Genomic DNA, 18,926 nt, shown 5'->3' on the forward strand with positions numbered 1-18,926 from the left:
TTCTTGTACGTGTTACTTAGTGATTGAAGCTTTAAAGTGCAATTGAAGGCTCCCATGTCTGGAACCCTTATTATATTAGCACGTTCCAGAAAAAGATTAGATTTCTCTCAAGATTGACTTTGGCTGAGTTTCCTCCCTTATGTCCTACTCTCTCAGTGACTGAGCTTCCTGCCTTGGACTCCAGGCTGAGATTCTTACCACAGAGCCCCAGTTTCCTGGAGGATGAATCCCAGCATGCCTTTTCATGCCAACTGCTTCCCTTCGGTTGAATCCAGGTTCTAGACCTACTCTCTGCACTCACTTTTCTACCCTATGTGTCCCAGAACAACCAACACCACCCTTTGTGCTCCATGTTCAGATCTTACATCCTCTCAAACCTGACCATGCAACAACTCTGTTTCAAAACCTGTGATACATCTCTATTTTCAATTGCGGAATTTTCCCTCTGCTTGTCTATAGCACATTTTATTCAATGTATTAGTTAGAATGTGTTAACCACATTAACAAACAACCTCACATTTGCAGAGGCTTAACACAAAACATTTTACTTCTTGCTCACAACACAGTTCAATGCAAGTCAGAAGGGGTGTTGGGGTCCGCTCCATGTGGTCTCTCAGGGATGTGTTTTCCTTCCATCTGATGCTTCTGCTCTTATTGGGGTCTTCATAAGCCTCACCATTCAATCTGAGGGTGATGGAAGAGCAAGGATTGGACATAAGAGGTTTTCACAAGCAGGCCTGGAAGTAGCCCACCTCACTTCCTTTCACATTCCATTGGCCAGAGCCCAGTCACATGACTGAGTGGGAGTGGAGTCACATGACCACTTCTAATTGAAATACAGTAGCTCCCACTTATACTTGGTTTCACTTTCTGAGTTTTTTGTTAACTGTGGTCAACTGCAATTCAAAAATATTACATGGAAAATTGCAGAAATGGACAATTCATAAATTGTAAATTGCATGCCATTCTAAGTAGCATGATGAAATCTAACACTGTCCTGCCCAGGCCCACCCTAGGACGTGGGTCCTCCCTTTGCCTAGCAGATTTGCACTATAGATGCTCCTCACCGGTGAGTCACTTGGAGGCCTTCTTAGCAGATTGGCTGTTGTGGAATCACAGTGCTTGTTTTCAAGTAACCTTTATTTTTCTTAGTAATGGCCCCAAAGCATAAGACTCGTGATGCTGGGATATTGTTATAATTGTTCCATTTTATTATTAGTTATTATTAATCTCTTAACTGTGCCTAATTTATAAGCTTATCTTTATCATAGGTATGTATGTGTAGGAAAAAACATGAAATATATAGACTTTAGTACCCTAAGGTTTTCAGACATCCACTAGTGGTCTAGGAACATATCTCCCTCAAATAAGGAGGGGCTATTACATATATCCTGGTGGTATGCTGAGAAACAAGGGAAAACTAGGCACTGGTGAGCAATGGTAAACTAAGTCACAACTGTATAACTTTTACTATGAAAAGTACATAGTTCCTAAAACTTTTAGGCCAAAAGTGTCTACGGATGCATAAGAGAAATGATACTCTGACTCAATTGCCCTAGCATATTTGCAGTCACTTTTTTTTAAAACTACAAGGATAGAAAAATGAGTAGAGATCATTAATATTAATCATACTAATTATCTTTAATTTCCAGTTTATATACCTAATCTCAAGTCTGCAATTTGCTATAAAAATAATCACAGTATGAGGTAACATTTTAGCTTGCTGATAAAAATAATATTAAATAAGATTTGCTTTATATTGATAAATTTAATAGAAACACAAATGGGTGTAACATACATATATTATTGAACGGTTCAAAGCAGAGAATTGTAATATTTTATCAATCTGAAGTACAGTTTAAATTTAGGAATATTGAAGAAAAACAGGATAAATGTCATACTCCCACTGTAACATACAAGGTCCTTCCCAATCTAACCTCACCCTACCTTTTCCACATCATCTCTACTGCTCTCTCTCAGCAAACAGAACTTGCTGGAATGAGGAGAACCAAGGTCAAGGGCTACATTTCTACTGTCTTCCCCTTTATCATCAATTGCATTTGTTGCCTGAGAGAGTAGGTGAGATACTGGACCACTATGGAGACATGTGGCATGGACAGCAGTTCAAGGTGAATCTGCTTCTGTCCTTTTGCTACGGTCCCTGATCTCACAGGTAAGTTTTGGGAGGAGGTCACTGGAGCCCGAGAGGATCTGTTTGGCTGAAAAAAAAAATGTGATCCCTGACCAGAGGCTGCTTTTCCAGGGTTGGCCTCTTCTCTAGGAAAGACTTCCTATAGATAATGTGAGCTAGCATACCTCTAGTTTTTGGTTAATAATGGTAATTTCAGAGGCCGGGCACAGTGGCTCATGCCTGTAATCCCAGCACTTTGGGAGGCTGAGATGGGAAGATCACGAGGTCAGGAATTCAAGACCAGCCTGGCCAAGATGATGAAATCCTGTCTCTACTAAAAATACAAAAATTAGCCGGGCATGGTGGTGGGCACCTGTAATCCCAGCTACTTGGGAGGCAGAGGCAGAGAATTGCTTGAACCCAAGAGGTGGAGTTTGCAATGAGCTGAGATGGTAACACCTTACTCCAGCCTGGGCAACAGAGTGACACTCCGTCTCAAAAATAAAAATAAAAATAAAAAAATGAAAAAAAGGTAATTCCCCCAACAAGCCAAGGATTTAACATCTTGGGGCCATTTTGTGTGTTTTCTGAAGCCAACACCATCTGAAGCCAACACTAATGATGGAATATTTAATTCTTAATTAGATGGAGATCACATGTCAGCCTAGCCTTCACCAAATAATTTTGTTGTAATAATATATCATTATATACATTTACATAATATATAATTTATATATAATTACATACTTTTATTTTATCATGTATGATAACCATATACTTAATTTTGAACCCAGCCAGCCAGCTTCCAAATGTGGACCTTTAATCTTGTGTATGAGAGTCATTTGCAGCAAATCTGGGTGTGAATCCTGTGTTTAACATTGATTGTGAACTTCAGCAAATTAATCATTTGAGCCTCACTTAAAAGGAACTGCTCAATAATGCCTACATCAAGGGTTATTGTGAAGTTGGATGAGAACATGTAAAGAACACCTGCTCTTCTCTTTTGAGCACAAATCTATTACAACTACCAGTGTCTTGCAACTCACAGCACAAGTGGCAAGTCAGCTATGAATCTCATATTTAAAAAAAATTAAACATTTTCACCAGGTGCTAGTGGCAGCCTGGCAACCTGAAGTAGTAAGTGGAACACAGGAATAGGCATCAGAGGTCCTGGATTCTATGTCCAATTTGGCTCCAATTCAACTGTGTCGCTTTGGGCAAGTTAATTTTTCAGCTTCCCCATTTGTAAAATGGAGAACATAATCCTGCTCTGATGACCTGGACTTGAATGTCACAAGGATTGTAATGCCATCATTATTGTGACCAAACATTCCATGTTAAAAAAAAAAAAAGTCTTGGCCAGGTGCAGTGGCTCACGCCTATAATCACAGTACTTCGGGAGGCCCAGGCGGGCAGTTCACAAGGTCAAGAGATTGAGACAATCCTGCCTAACATGGTGAAAGCCCCTCTCTACTAAAAACACAAAAATTAGCTGGATGTGGTGGTGGACATCTGTAGTCCCAGGTACTCAGGAGGCTGAGGCAGGAGAATCGCTTGAACCTGGGAGGCAGAGGTTGCAGTGAGCCAAGACGGTACCACTGCACTCCAGCCTGGAGACAGAGTGAGGCTCTTTTTTTGAGACTCTGTCTCAAAAAAAAAAATTTTTTTTTGCTCCACTTTTTATAAAATGTAAACTCTTATGACAAGGGCTTGAGGTGTGTGACACATTAACTCAGCAAGTATCTATTGACTATGCTTGGCTAGGCATCGCTGAGCAGGAATACAGTGGTGAATACAAAGCATAAGTCAAAGTGTAAACAATAAGCAAGTAAACAGATAAATCAACTAGATGATTTCAAATACAAGTAGTTCAAAAACTAAACCATGTCTATCCATAGGCAGAAGAATAAAACAGGACCTCTACCTATCACCATACCTAAAAATTAACCCAAGATGGATTAAAGACTTAAACATAAGACCTTAAACTCTAAAAATCCTAGAAGGACACCTAGGAAATATCCTTCTTGATATTAGCCTTGGCAAAGAATTTATGAATAAGTCCTCAAAGGCAATTGAAACAAAACCAGAAATTGACAAATGGGTCCAAATTAAGCTAAAGAGCTTCTGCATAATAAGAGAAACTATCAAGGTAGTGAACAGACACCCTACAGAATGGGAGAAAATACTCACTAACTAGGCACCTGGCAAAGGCCTATTATCTAGAATCTATAAAGAACTTAAATAAATCAATGAGCAAAAAACAAATATTCCATTAAAAAGTGGGCAAAGGACATGAACAGACACTTCTCAAAAGAAGACGTACAAGTAGCCAACAAACATAAGAAAACATGGTCATCATCACTAATTGTCAAAGAAATGCAAATTAAAACTATAATGAGATATTTCATACCAGAATGGCTTTTGTTAAACGGTCAAAAAATAACAGATGCTGGTGAGGCTGCAGAGAAAAGGGAACGCTAATACACTGTTGGTCGGAATGTAAATTAGTTCAGCCACTGTGGAGAGCAGTTTGGAGATTTCGCAAAGAACTGAGAGTTGAACTATCATTTGACCAGCAATCTCACTACTGGGTATCTACACAAAGGAAAATAAGTCATTCTACCAAAAAGACACATGTACCCGTATGTTCACTGCAGCACTATTCACAATAGCAATGGCATGGAATCAACCAGGTGCTCATCAATAGCGAAGTGAATTTTAGAAATGTGGTACACATACACCATGGAATACTACACAGTCATAAAGAAGAATGAAATCATGTCCTTTGCAGCAACATGGGTGCATCTGAAAATCATTATCCTAAGTGAATTAATGTGGAAGCAAAAAAAAACATGGCATGTTCTCACTTGTAAGTGGAAGCTAAACATTGGGTACATATGGACACAAAGACAGGAATAACAGACACTGGGAACTACCAGAAAGGAGAAGGAGGGATTCAGGGAAGGGTTGAAAAACACTACCTATTGTACTCACTACTTGGGTGATGAATTCATTTGTACTCCAACCTCAGCATCACACAATATAACTTGTAACAAACCTGTGCATGTACACCCTAATTCTAAAATTAAAATTGGAAAAAAAAAGAAGAGTAAAGAAAGTAAGAAAACCTCAAAACCAAAAGACAAACTAAGTGCTGTGAAGAGAGTAAGTGGGGAGGAAAGGGCTGGCTTACGCCGATTGGTTAAGGAAGGCCTTTGTAAGGAGGTGATATCTGAGTGGAGACCCAAAGAACATATTCAGTTCTTGGACACCTTATCAACAATGGAATGATGTAAAAAACAGTGTGCAAGCACCATTAACAAATGTGAGTTAAATTTAATTAAGTTCAGCTCCTGGAAGCAGATAGAGAAGCAGAGTGAGACAGTAGAAGGAAAAAACAGGCCAAGAAAAAGAAGAGTCAGTTGGGATTGCTGTCTCTTTCCAATCTGTCTTCCCCCAGCATACTCCTATCTGTGTTGAGTGGTGCTGGGATGGCTGTGGACATTTTAGGGAATTATTAAAGGGAAGTTGCATTGGGGATTCATTTTGTTTGGGTTTAGGGAGGTATGTTTATGAGACTCACAGGCATTTCTCTATAGTTATTGAGCTAATATATTTCCTACGTAAAAATATCTTCCAGGATGGAATGTTGGACAAAAGTAATGCGTAGATTCTTGGATTATTTGGTAATTCAATTAAGAAGAAGACTAAATCACATGAGCACATTGAAAAGATATTCCCACTGATTTGAAACAAAATATTGGCATTGATGAAGAAAACAGAAAACTCATGTTCACCATTACAATAGGGTTTATAATACACTGGTTCTGACTGTTACCAATTTAAAGAATATTTAGGAGTTAATATTTAAGAAATTGAGTTAATATATATAAGAAAACTTGAAAAGTCCTTAAATCTTACAGCTCGTACAGGAAAGAAACTTGACAGAGTTTTCCCCAGATTTGACAACAGTCCTAAAAAAATGTGAAACATTGCCAATAAGAAGTTGTGAAGTAGTAAGTTTTCAGCTTGGAAGGAAAGACTGAAGTGAATTCTATTTCTTTGTGTAAGAAAACGCTGTTACAATATCACTGTCATGGAAAAAGGTGATCAAAGAGCAGCCAAGAAAATGGGGAAAACATGGAAAGGCGTCAGGCTGATAACCAATAAAAATACATTTCTGGATTTTGCGATTTTTTTTTTGATATTTTTTCAGATCTTTAAAATTGTCATTTGCTGTGGCTTCTTTTCTCATTTTAAATAGATGTTTATGTTCATACAAATTTGTATTCATAATTTTGGGGGATTTTTCCTTAAAGATTGAGTCCTCCACTGGGGTAATTTTTAGGCTCCACAAAACTTGGCTCTAGCTCTGCAAGCTGGCCTGGCAGAGGTAAGGAGAGACAGGGATGTTTCCAGAGTGATGTCCCAGGTGAGGGGAGATTCTGGATGTTCCACTCATCCAGAGTACACACTGTCACCAGCACACACATGTGCATCCTACTCTACCTCGTCCCGACTATTCCCCAGAAGGCTGCCAAGGTGGCTCCTCTCACCCACCTGCAGCTGCTGGAGGCCCAGGTCGCACCACCCATGTCCCCTGAACCTCACATGGCCACCTCCTGTCAGGGGCATGGAGTGCGTGGGGAACACTGGCCAGGTGTTGGATGTGTGAGTGGGAGAAAGCATAGGTGCACCTGCATGTGTACAACCCTGCCTGGTCCTGCGCTTTGCTCAGAGAAGAGTCCAGCCAAGCCCAGGGAACGCATCTATGCAGCCATGATTTCTCCTGGAACCTGATGGTATTGATAGGTTGATTTAATAAGTGTGGTTAACAGGTCTACAGGTTGGATGCATGGATGGTGAGTTTTGGCACTGAAACCCCAGGGCCAAAGCCCTTGGACCCTTCCTTTGTGTCCCCCCTCTCTCCCCTTTCCCACTCGGTCTTCTTATAAGCCACCATCCAGAGTCATCTCATTCTGCTTCGAGAGAAGGCAACCGTGTCCCCTTCCCTGCCACCTTTTCTGCTTTTCTTGGGTATAGCTGAAGTGAGTTTATTCAGGCTGGGCAATAACATGCTAAACTTTTTATTTTTATTTTTATATTCTAATGAACACAAAGCCTCAGTCCCTGGTTGTTTTTTCTGGAATGTACCAGGACCTAGAGAGAGCATCTGTTGGCTAATTTCTACAGGAGGCCTGGCTGGCTTCTATGGTCTCACCTGGAAAGTGGGGTTATTGACAGTTTATACAGCATTGGGTTGAACAGCGGGGGGCAGAGCCCTCTTCCTACCCTAGCCGGCATGTTCCCCACCGCCAGCATCCCCTAGACTAACCATCACAGCTTGCCTGTTCCAAATTTTCCCCAGGCATGCTTCCTTTCCACCAGCGTGTGAGAGAGACCAGGGATTCCTCAGAGCTGTCTCTGAACAAGAATGACGGCCATGCTGTGCCATGAACAGAGCTGTGAGAGTGGAGAGCGGGGAAATGTAGGCCACTGGCTTGGGCTTAGGGAGGCTTCACAGCAGAGGATCCATCAGAATGAGTCAGAGAAGAGTGAATACGGGCCTGTGAGGAGGAGACATGGACAGTGGGTATGAGCAGAGGAAAGGCCCTGAGCTGGGTGGTCCAACACAATGGGGAGTGAGGCCACAGAGTCCATCAGGGACATGGGGGTGGAGCTGGTCTGTGGGGATGGATGGCGGGGAGTCTTGGGTGCTGCTATGTAGGTAGTAGGTCATTGTTAAAGGTGTGGGGGCAGGGGAATGACATGATTGGATCCATGTTTTAGGCAGCAGGTCTGGTGGCCAGTGGAGGATGAAGGGAAGGTAGGAACAGCAGGGGGAACACAGAGCTCAGCGTGGAAGCTGTTTCCACACCCCGGGGCAAGAGGTTTCAGCAGAGATGCAAGGATGGCAAGTGGATGGTGGTTCAGGTGACTTTTGCAGGGATTTGATGGCCGGGTGGATGTGGCCAGGGAGAGGCGATGCCTTTTGATCCTCTCCATCTTTGCCATCTCCCAGCCCCCAATACATGCTAGTGTTCCATTTCTATTTGAGCTTCATAGGACATGAAACTCCAAATGCTACTTTTAATGTTAATAATTAAAACAGAGAATGCAGACAATGTTATTCATTTCTCTTCTGATTTAACAGTGGGATGTCCCTCTTGATTGGAGAAGTAATGCTAACAGTAACATTTCTGAGCTTCACTTTTTAAATCCCATCCTGGGCATTATTAAGTGGGCCCGACTTCACCAGGAAAACTCATAGTCAGTACGACTTTAATACCATTTACTAAGTAAATGCCAGGTACTGTTTTAAGGACTTTTTTTTTATATTAACCCATTTAATCCTAATAATAGGAAGACGATGCCAGAAAAAATATCTAAAACTTGGAATGAAGGCGAAAGGTGAGAGACATGTTCTTTCATGAGAGCAAAAGCCACTCAAGGATTTCTTGAAGAATGTCCTTGATTTACCTTAGCACTCAACTTCAATTAAAGTTCCAAGGCTTAAGGAAGTCACTTGTTAACTTAAAGACTTTGGGCCAGTAGATTTACAAATAATTTCTCATCAGGGAAACTGATAACCCCAGTGATTTATGGCATGTTGGACATTACCCAGATGATACCCAACCTGGTAATCTTATCCTAATATTTCTGTTAAATCGTCTGTAAATATCCTAACTCCTCAGAGGGTCATAACATTCATTTTTTAACTCACTCAAATAGTTAAAAAACAAAGGATTTTATGTTTTTTAAAATTCCATTTTGAAAATTATTATTTGCACTTTACAGATGAGGCACAGAGAAATAATGGGGTTTGCCCAAGGACAGAGAGATTCAGCTGGTAGAGGTGAGATTCTAACTCACGAGTTCTGTTTCCAGAAAAGTCTTGTATTTACCCACCATGTATTAGTGAACGTTTTTCTCCATTCTTAACTTTTCTGGATTTCTTTTCCTGCTGAAACTTAGGAGTATTTATTTCATTTAACAAATATTCACTGAGCTGCTACTATGTGGCAGGTTCTGGATTATTATTGTTTTAATGTTGCACAGTACAAGTTTACAAATTAGCTCTTGTCTATGTGTTAGGATCTAAAAACAAAACAAAACAACAAAAAACCAGGCAAGGAAACTTCTGGGCAATCATATAATTTGCTGTGTCCTTTCTTTAGAGCCTTGCGATTGTCTATGAAAATGGCATATGGTGAACAAAGTGTGTTTGCCATACAGGTAGAGAGAGAAGCCAGAAGGGGTAAAAATCAGGCTCCCTGATGATGGGGTTCAGATCCATGTAAAGTCCAAGAGCTAGGTTTTTCTTCTAGAACCTTGAGTCCATCAAAGTCTTATTTGTAAAGCCAGACAAGCAAAATGATGTCATATGGTCTCCTTCTGGCAAATCTCTGCCACCCATGATCTGCTTCAAAACAATGGCTGCCTGGAGTTTCTCCACCTAATTCTCATCTTAATCCTTGTCCTTTATGCTAGAATCTGTTCAAACAATTAGGAGTGGTGGTTTCCTTCCATTTCAGCGGTCAGTATGTTCTGTTGTTTTCTAGGTGTTGCTGTCTTTAGATAATGAAAGCATAGAATAGACGGCCTGGAATATCCATGGCCACACCTGTATTTCTAGCTCCCTGCTCCCTGAGAACATTTGGCAAGTGTTGGTGACAAATGCTCTATTCTTGGAGAAAACTGGTTCTTCCCATGACATTTTAAAGTGTTTATCTCCAAGTCATGAATGGGAACTTCAACTTGCAAGTCAGGAAATTCAGCTACAGCCCAGAGAAGTGATGCTACAGGAGTGTTTCCCAGTTAGCCAGTTCAACAATGAGGAGGATGCTTCATTTACCATTTAGCTTTGCAGCCTCTTAATCATCCAGTAGTTGGACAAGTTGCCTTAGGTGATCCTTTTTATAGCTGAGGATAAGTCTGTAAGAACTATTCAACACTCAATTTCCAGATTCCAATTTTCAATTTTCACTGGGTTATATTAACTCCAGGATCAACTACCATACTTGGCTTCTAATAGAGCAAAACTCTAGGTGAAAACTGCTCTGTACTTCCCAGGTACTCCTCTCAAAAACAAAATTTAAGAAAATGGTAACGGTACACTGGTTGCTATTACTACTGTCACATCTTCTGATGTGAGATAAAATTCCTCTAAGATGTTAAATAATTGAAAGCTAGTGAATGTCTGGTCTCGTTCCTGATTCCTGGTGCATCCATCTCTGTGTCTCACTAGTCCCAACCCCAGCCCATTGAATTTGGGTTTTCTCCAAATGATTTGATGCCACTCTTTGGTGAGTTACTCTTCAGCTTAAGTCAGCAGGAAGGAACATTAACGGAGACCATCTAGTAGATTATCAATCAGAAAACTCAGACTGCAGAGGACTAAATAAATAATAATAATACAGTCATAATAATAAATAGTAATAAAACAGTCATGGCACTTCCATAGGGCATGGTATAAGCTGAGGGGTTGTCTCTTCTCCTTATATAACCAGCCCAAGTAGAGCCCAATTATATTAAATCTAGAGAAGAACAAGGAGTCCCTAGATTTTCTTCCAGTGAGAAAAAGCTAACTTGCACGTCTGAAAACTGCCAGTTTGAGGTTGGTAACTGACAGCTCTAGGGAAGAACAGTTCCCCCAGAGCTGCAGGACAGGTTCCAGTATGAATCACTTACTGGTATAAAGCACTTAACTTCACACAGATACAGGGAAGAAGATTTATCACTCTGCTACAGATCAGAGAAAGAACCCAGACAGTTTGAGCAGCTTGTCTAAGGTCACTGCTAGGGAGAAGTGGCAGATCAGGGATGGGAGTCCAGGCTTTCAAATGCAGTGGCCATTCAATCTCTCTGTGAGTGTCTCCAGGACAGGTTGCCATTAATGCCCACAGAACATGCACTTGAACACGTCTCCTGAGTGCAACATGCTCTTTGGAAGGAAACGTCTATTATCTGCGGGCATAAATATCTTTCTTGGAGAACAATGTGATCTAAAATTCCCATTGCTTCTCCTCCTTTGAGATGGAAACAAGTTGGGAAGAGTTATGCAGTGAACAATTCAGAAGAACCAATAACCAAGCTAAGTTAAGGCAGATACGCAGATGGAATTCCAGTAGGTTTCATTTCCACATGAGATGCCCAGCTGCATTTTTCCATCACTTTTTATGGGCCTCTAAGGAGCTGTGAAAAATACCTGGTTTCTAGGGACCAATGTTCTGAAGTAAGCAGCTAGGAAAAATCCTTCTTTAATGTGTCTTGAAGTGAATTCATGATTACAGCAGAAATATATCTTAATACAACATGAGCACATCAATAAACCAAAAAGCAGAAGTGCTTCCAAAGCACTTTAAGTGGATGCTGGATTAACATCTCATAGCCCGAGACATTTGGAAACTCTCTGCATCCAGGTTGCACAGAAATCCACGTGCCTGGCAAAACACAGGGGGTGAGTTTCCGAACTGAAGCTAGAGCTTACGGCTTTGCAAGGAGCAAGGGTTGGCAACCCCTTAAAAACAGGGAGTGGTAAGTCTGTGATCTTCGTTCTGGCAGAGCAGTCACAGCACAGGCCTGGAGGGCCTGGCCATATCTCTATATATGTTCCCTTGGGACATATCTCTAAATGGGCCAGCATGGAGAGGGTCTACGGCAGGGATCAGGATCAGGTGGCTGGGGATGGTTGTGTAGAAAGTGTCTGTTACTGGGGTAAATTTCAGAGGACTCACCTCAGCTCACCAGTACATTTCCAGCACCTTGTGTTGAATTTGGTGAGCATATTTTCTTTATGTTTTACCTTCCTGCTACCTGTCTGTGGCAGACACTATTGGCTGTCAATCCATCACCTATAGCTTCTACTTTCTTTTGCTCACAGGACTTCACTGTAGCCGCCCTCTTCTGAGAGGCTGCATTGGCTGGGCCTCTCCCCACGCTAGGGAGGAAAGCTCCACTAGTCTAAGTCAATCACAGTGGGGCCATTCTAAGTGAATGAAGCTATAGAATAATTATAACTTGGAGTGAGATGTTTGGATCAACAAGGCTTCTAGTTGGCCAGAGGGTGGAATCTGTGTAAGGAATATGTGTAAGAAGATGTAACCTGGAAATACAGATTAGAATCAAGCTATTGGGGTACTTTGAATTATAGGCCTGGAAGTTTAGATTATGTTCATGTCATTGTTTGATTTGGATAGTTTATTTGGAAGGCCATCTCTGAGGGCACAAGGGAAGAAGTAGGGAAATGAGATGGGGAAGGGAGAAACCAGTGAAACATTGGTTAAATGAGTGATTTGCTGCTGTGAGCAAAGGGAGCTCAGTCCTGCTGGGCCCCCCTGAGAAACAGAGAAAAACACTTTAGAATCCATCTACTGAGCATGAGGAGACTGAGAAATTTACCAAGTGATTCCCAACCCCCTTTGGTTGAGGGTTACCCTCAGCAGTGTCAACTTTTCCCAACTTCTGGGTTATACCTTCTGTAAAACAAGCACCCTTGATACTGCAGAAAATTTATAGGAAGAATAGAAAAGAGACATGCATCTTTGACCTGAGAAACCGTCTTGGGAGCTACATGGTTGTAGGTGACCCAGGCTGAGGGGAGGTGGGCCCAGGCACCAACAGGGTCTGCTACATTCAGTAATTAATGCAGACACAGAAAATGTTTGAATAGGTAAGGGACGTGATTAGACGTTATCCTGAAGAGATTTTTTTTTTTTTTTGTAGACAGTGTAGATGATGTGTGGGAATTCACATTTTTATTCAAAAGATGATTTGAGTCCTGTGCAATGTGCTAGGAATATGGTAAGGAATAAATCTTTTGACTTCAAGAAGCTCACTATATGGAAACTAGGGCTAGTTTGTAGAAGATGAGGAGGTTATGCTAATGGTCAAGTATGAAATAATGAGGAAGCGAATTAAACCTATGGCAAAGGAAGCCAGAAAGGATAAAATGGTGGGGGTGAGACATTGCAGGGATCAAACGAAGAGATCTCAATAGCTTTTTGGACAAGGGGGTTGGGAGTGAGGGAGAATTCATCGGTGCCTAAGTTTTAGTTACGGCTATTTAATAATATCACACTGCCAACGACAGAATCTTAGATGCTGAGAAAAGAGCTATATTGGAGGATGGCACAGGGGCTGGGAAAATGATTGTCAGGGTATAGTCAACATATGCACATGTCTGATTTCCATTAGCCATTTATTGGAAATGCCTTTTGTTTCAGGAACCATGCCAGTCATTTTACTATAGTCTAATTACAAAGACTAATGAAAAATGACTTTTGTTCTCAAAGGACTTATGGACCCTTTGTGAGGGAGGTGGTCTTCCAAATACGTGAGGAGGTCAGGATCAGACCACTAAGGGGAGGAAAGAGAGCGTTAAGGAAGGCTTCTTGAAAGATATAACATTTGAGTGGAGTTTTTTGGGGTGTGGGGGAAAGAGGTAGATAAAATACTTTTATTCTAGAGAGTAGCCACTAAACATATAAATAGAATACATCTGGAAAAGGGCATACTAAATGTTAAAAGATATTCATAGCTTACAGAGTCTAAAAGTGTAGTGGACTCTTGGCATCAAATCTCAAGATTTTCTGACTTCTAATATAAAATTGTAAAATCAAAGCCATCTATTTTTTAATCCCCAAATACTTGCAAATAAAACAATTAAGTATATATTTTTTAATTTGTTCTATTTTATCTAAGGCAAAATTTATGTACAAATTATCACAATTTCCTAGTCGTCTGAGCTGAGGTGTGAAGGACAGATAGGAGTCTTCCAGGCAAAGATGGGCGTGGTCTAAGCATGGTTGCTGTTGATAATTTATGCCACAGATGATAAGGAGCCACAAAAAGGGCTCCATGTAGGGGAATGTTACAATCAGATGTTTGTTTTAGGAAGATCCATGAGGCAGTGATGTGGGGAACAAGGGACGGATGTAGGAAGACCATTTGCAGATGCTCTAGAGCAGCAGTTTTCTTTCTCTTTTCTTTTTTTTTTTTTTTTTTTGAGACGGAGTCTTGCTCTGTCACCCAGGCTAGAGTGCAGTGGCGCAATCTCAGTTCTCACTGTAACCTCTGCCTCCCAGGTTCAAGCAATTTTCCTGCTTCAGCCTTCCGAATAGCTGGGATTAGAGGCGCCTGCCACCATGCTCAGCTAAATTTTTTGTATTTTTAGTAGAGGCAGGGTTTCACCATGTTGCCCAGGCTGGTAGAGCAGCAGTTTTCCAAGTGTCTGGGGACACTGGTGGTGTTCAAGCTCTTCCTAGAGGTCTATGATCAAAACTATTTTCACAGTAATACTTAGATAGTATTTGCTTTTTCACTTTCATTCTCTCACTGGCGTACAATGGAGTTTTCCAGAGGTGAAGTGACAGGTGATGACATTATTTCTCTGATGGCTGGTCAAATGTGCTCCATTATTTTTGTGTTTTAAACATTTCTTTCTACTTCCTAGTTAATTTCTAAAGTGGCCTATATCCATTATGGTAAATATTTATTGGTACAACCCTCATGAACAAAAGCACCTTGAGATCCTCAACAATTGCTGAGTGTATAGAGGTTATAGGATCAACAAGTCTGAGAACTACTGCTTTATAGATATTTACCAACTTGATTTGGAAAAATAGCCATTTAAGGAAGACAGGCAGCAATGCTCCAGTTATTTGGGTAAGAAAATGCAGGCAGAAAATCAGAGAATGTTTGATTGATTGATTGAGCAAACCCAAGGATAGATGGACAGATGGATGGATTGGGAACTCATTTGAAGAAGGCCAGCGTTTGAGTGCTGGGTCTGCGTGGGAAGAATGGAAACCTATCTGGCACAAAAGGGGAAATGAACAGAAACAGAAAGGCGAGCTACCACACTCACTGACTCCCAGCCGTTCTCTGTCTGGCCACAGACTCTAATTGCCCCTTCTGCATTTGCACCCTCATAGATTCCATCTCTGTGAGATCAACCACAGGGCTTCTCCACCTCCTTCTGCCTTGTGCCTTATCTCATTTCTGTGGGAATCTTTTTGGGAAAAGACCAATGATGACTTTACTTTTTGGACTGAGTTTATTTCACTTCAGCAACAATGTAGCCTGAAAATGGCATTCTCCCTCCGCCCCAATTCCACATAAGGCAAATGGCTGCATCCTCGCAGAGGCAAAGAGCACATATATTTCTCTAGAAACGCAGTAAATGTTAAAGCTGATTTTATGAGGGCTCCTTAGCTGTAATCTGATTCCCACATGATAATGTGTTGCAAATTACTAGTAAATGCTCTTTTCAGAAGTCTGCAAACTGATGTTCACGCTCAACCAATGAGTCATTAGTAGAAAACAAAATGACCCTTCACATATGTGAATGCCAATAAACTCAGGTTTTAAATCAAAAAGTTCTTGATGAAACACACTTGGTGGACTTGATTTGCTAAAACGCACACAGCAGTAATCTGCGGCATGCAGAAACTGCTATCTAGGAATGATTCACACAGAGGTGTTTTTACTCCTAGCGTGAACTTCTAGACCATCCTGTCCTGGGATGAGGGAGGCTGCAGCATTGCGCAAGGTCTCCACCATGGCTGTATTCATAAGCCTACCACCTGAAGACCTTGACCCCTTGGCCTCTCTGCCAGCTGTTCTTCCAAACTGACCAAAGCCTTAAGATTTTGCAGGAAGGAACTTGCTACTACTAACATAGAAAATCACAATCTCTGTTAAGATGATAACACATCTGTTAAGATGTGTTAACAGCTTAATAGGACATTCTTCAAATGGGTTAGGTAGAACCCACACAGTTCTGGGAGATTAGAAAAAAAGTGTGTCATGGTAAAATAATTTTTAAAAACTCTGGAGAATCAGAACATATAAGCATTTTAAAAGCTCTGAAAGTCCTTCAATAACGACGCCTGTTTAAATTACAGTAATTTGATCAGGTGGCAGAGTCTATGTGCCTGCTTCCATTTTCTAAAAAGTTACATTTCCCAGGACTCCCCTGGAGGCTGGATACAGGCAGACGACCTAGACGGGACCAATCCGTGAGACCTGGAAGAGGAAGTCAGCACATCCAGAAGGAATTGCACCTTTTGATAAGCATGGTGCTACAGGTGGCTGGTTTTCCCGAGGTGGCTGTGATGGAGTGCCCAGCATATCTCTCCTAGAGATGTACCACAATGCAATTGGATGTCATCTTCCGCCTGTTTTTGGCCCTATTTTTTTCCTGTCTGTGTAGCACACAAATCTGGCCTCCCAGGGAATAACAATAATATTAATAATAATGAATTCCCTCGCTAATTAAGCTAGATAGAATGAATTCAGATTGCAATTACACTTTGTTACACCATGGCAGATATCTAATACTTAAGGGTATCCCACAAAACTAGTCGTTCATGAAATGTAAGTTTGGAAATGCCTTTGTTTTTTTTTTTAGACAGAGTTTTACTCTTGTTGCCCCGGCTGTAGTGCAATGGCGCAATTTTGGCTCACTGCATCCTCTGCCTCCCAGGTTCCAGCAATTCTCCTGCCTCAGCCTCCGAGTAGCTGAAATTACAGGCATGCAGCACCATGCCTGGCTAATTTATATATATATATATTTTTAGTAGAAATGGGGTTTCTCCATGTTGGTCAGGTTGGTCTTGAACTCCCGACCCTAGGTGATCCACCTGTCTTGGCCTCCCAAAGCACTGGGATTACAGGTCTGAACAATTGCACCGGCCTGGAAATACTTTTCTTCAAAAACAGGACTTAGGGAGATTCCAAATCTTAATTCAAGGTAATGCAAGCTCTAAGGTTGGGGATTTTTGCTTCTGTGCCAGGTGATATCTGTCATGCTGACTGTACAACGTGCTGTGTTTTTGCCGTCTTTGGACTAGAAGCCCTTGAAGTGCTTTCTAGATCTACAGTCCCATGAACATGTTAGCTGGACTAAGCATCTGTTCTTTATCTCACACCCTAGCAGGTCTTTGTGAGAAAATACAAATGCGTCAATAATTTGACTGCCTACTGGGACTAACAAAAGGCTAGAGACTTATATATGAAATCATTCCAGAATGCAAAAAGATAAAAAATTAAGTGCTATATTTTGAAGCATAATATAGCTAACTTATTAAACACATAAATCAAAAGCAATTTTTTCCATTATTTAAGATTTCTTTCTTTAAAGGCATGGCTCATAGGCCAAATCAGTTTTATCCAAATTTAGTGCATGGACACGTTTTATTTTGCCCACACAGGGTTTGGGTTAAAGGGAATTAGTAGACAACATTTGGAAAACCAGGAAATTTGACCTTAACAGTTAAAAGAGCTGGCACTACATGAAGAGATAATAATGCTATTCTCTGATACAAAGAATATTTTTGTTTTTGTTTTTTTGATCCCTAAAATTATTCTTCACAAAAGACAAGAGCTGTCTGCTTCATTTCTCTCATTTTTTAAGTTACCCAAATACAGGCATTCCCAATAGCTCATTAGATGAACAGAAGAGCACCCACCTGATTTCCCACAGCTATTAGATGGAAAGAAGAAGGAGGAAGCAGCAGCAGATGGAGGAAGTCGGAGACGGAGATTGACAGTCTGGGTTTTAATCTGGTTTGGCTCTGTGTCCCCAGCAAAAACTCATCTCGAGTTGTAATCCCCACATATCGGGTAAAGGAGCTGGTGGGAGGTGACTGGATCATAGCGGGGGTTTGCCCTGTGCTGTTCTCGTGATACTGAGTGTGTTCTCACGGGATATGATGGTTAAAACTGCGCAGCAGTTCCCCCTTCGCTCTCTCTCTCTCCCCGCCACCATGAGAAGATATGCCTTGCTTGCTCTTTGCCTTTCACTATGATTATATAATATGTTTCCTGAGACCCCCAAGTCGTGCTTCCTGTTAAGCCTGGGGAACTATGAATCAATCAAACCTCTTTTCTTGATAAATTACCCAGTCTCAGGTAGTTCTTTATAGCAGTGTGAAAACGGACTAATCCAGGTTTGTCGCTTGATCTTCCTAAGAGTGAAGCATCCAGCTGGTAAGAGATAGGTCTGGAAATAGAATGCATCCTGATGCCTACTGCAGTGTTCCGCTTACTTTATCATGCCCCTTCTAGTGAAAGAAAGTTAGATATTTCTTAATATAGGGGAGGAAAAAGGTTAGAAGAGTGAGGGCAGATCTACGGAAAGATGAAATTTACATCAACTAAAGCTCTTTCCTTACCTAGGACTTTGTGACACCACATTGCTTCTTAAGGACATCTAATCCTGTTAGATGATGAGAGAAAGATATTAAAGAATGGATTGTGGGAATGAACAAAAACAGCTTCCCCAAAGGAGAAATTCTTCATGTGATGCCATGCATAAAAATCTGATAGAGTCTTGTGTGTGTGTGTGTGTATATATCTATCTATCTATCTATATATATATAGTTAAATAAACTATATTATATGTATAAAACATAGTTTACTTAATAATATATATAATATAGTTTATTAAAGAGTATTGAACTCAGATGATCACAAGGTCCCACAATAGGCTGTCTGCAAGCTGAGGAGCAAGGAAGCCAGTCTGAGTCCCAAAGCTGAAGAACTCAAGGTCTGATGTTCTAAGGGCAGGAAGCATACAGCATGGGAAAAAGATGTAGGTTGAGAGGTTAAGCCAGTCTGGCCTTTTCATAGTTTTCTGACTGTTTTATATCCTGGCCATGCTGGCAGCTGATTAGATGGTGCCCACCCAGATTAAGGGTGGGTCTGCCTTTCCCAGCCCACGGACTCAAATGTTAATCTCCTTTGGCAACATCTTCACAGACACACCCAGGATCAATACTTTGCATCCTTC

The sequence above is a fragment of the Sapajus apella genome, unplaced genomic scaffold (genome assembly GCF_009761245.1).
Source record: "Sapajus apella isolate SASKATOON/1434 unplaced genomic scaffold, GSC_monkey_1.0 scaffold32, whole genome shotgun sequence".
Lineage (NCBI taxonomy): Eukaryota > Metazoa > Chordata > Mammalia > Primates > Cebidae > Sapajus > Sapajus apella.